This window comes from Cyprinodon variegatus, unplaced genomic scaffold (assembly GCF_000732505.1).
Source record: "Cyprinodon variegatus isolate N-32 unplaced genomic scaffold, C_variegatus-1.0 Scaffold513, whole genome shotgun sequence".
Classification (NCBI taxonomy): Eukaryota; Metazoa; Chordata; class Actinopteri; order Cyprinodontiformes; family Cyprinodontidae; genus Cyprinodon; species Cyprinodon variegatus.
In genome coordinates, this window is record NW_015150966.1 from 395,517 (window position 1) to 397,247 (window position 1,731).

Sequence of the window (1,731 nt, forward strand, 5' to 3'; positions counted from 1 at the left end):
ATGGATAGACAGGAGGGATCCTGCCTTGATGCTGTTTTCCTGTATTTTATTTCTCCTTCAAGTTTTAATAAGAGGCTCTGTTAGACTTTCATACTGCCAGCAGATGGCGTCATGTCTGTTCCTTGCCCCATTGCTAGAATTCTATTAAGGCTAAACACTATCAGGATGGACATCTGGTCTATATAACATTATTTTATATTGATCATATGGTTTTAGTGTTTTTTTTGTGGGTATTTAACTTCACATATTCACCTATAATGTTTGATTTCATACACTTTTCCTTATATGAAATCCATATCAAAACTAAAGAGTTTGCAGTCTCTCTAGTTGATTTGGGTGGACATTGGTTAGTATTGATGATACAATTTGGTTTTAAAAAAACTCATCCTTCTAGTGTAATTCTTTAGCTCATGTTTTCCTGGACTATGCCTGCTTTCTGTTCTTGATCCCATTAGTGTCTTCTTTTAAACAATCATCAAATGAATCGTGACCATGTTTTCAATTTTCAGCTCCTTATATGCTGTTGGCTCTAATTATCAGCATAAGGCTTCTTTTACTCACTTTATTCAGGGATCTTTTTTTAATATGCATTAAGTGACTTTTTTCAAGTTCCACAGACTGCAACAATACAGAGGACCCTGTTATACACTTAAAAAAGACATAACATGGTAGACAACATTCACTAATTAGCACAGCCAGCAGACACAAGACAACTACTGTAATAATCTCCACAGCATGAATTTGAAGAATTAAATCTTGTTTTTGCACTTTTATATTAACTAGTTGGTTGCTATGTGGTGCTGATCAACTGTTACCCAGAGAGGTTATTTATTTTTTCATTAAAAATAAAAACAAAACAGCTGTAAATATGTTGCAGAAAGCATCAGAATATTTAAGAGCTAGGTGCTTAAACCTTAACAAATAAAGAAGGCAGTCTAATGACTTACAGTACTCTTGGCGTTGCATCCAACTCAATCAGGAAAAGAGAACACAGTTTGATCTATTCCGTAAATTAGTATTATCAATCTATTTGACCAAAGAAATTTACAGAAAACATTAAACTTAATAACAAAGTACAAATGTACAACAGTACAGTCATTATTTTTTAACTAATTCTCATCTCCAGTCCTTTTGGCAAGTAAGAAGCTAAGGAAAATGAAGGTGGTCAGGATGTTAGGACAGAATCAATGCTACTTAGCTCATTGATTAACTTTCCTCCTGTTCAACATACATTGTAGAAAGAATTGATGATCATATAATGTCATGATCTTGGCACTGATGACTGGATTATTGGTTCATTCCTTCCACCTGCCTAGCTCAGCCCAGTTTCCATTACCTTTCATCAGAATCACCTGTTCCTGCTTCTAGTTAAACTGCTTAGTCCCAGCCAGCAGGGCTAGATTGGTGGCCAGAGGGCCTGGTGGCGGCAGTGTACTACAGCCTCACTTCTGTCAGTGAGCCCCAGGACAGTTGTGGCTTCAATGTTTGCCACCATCAGTGGGTGAGTGTGTGCATGAATGACTGAATGTAGTGTAAGGCTCTTTGGTCAAGTCTCCTGACTTGGAAAAGCGCTATATAAGTACAGGCCATTTACTATTTTGCAAGAGACAACGGGTTGATCCAAATACCTGAAAGTGTAGCACCAACAGTGTTGTGCCTGAACGCGTTCATTGAACGAAAGTTCATGAACTCGTTCATATTTTGGGCGAACGTGAACTGAACGTACTGCAT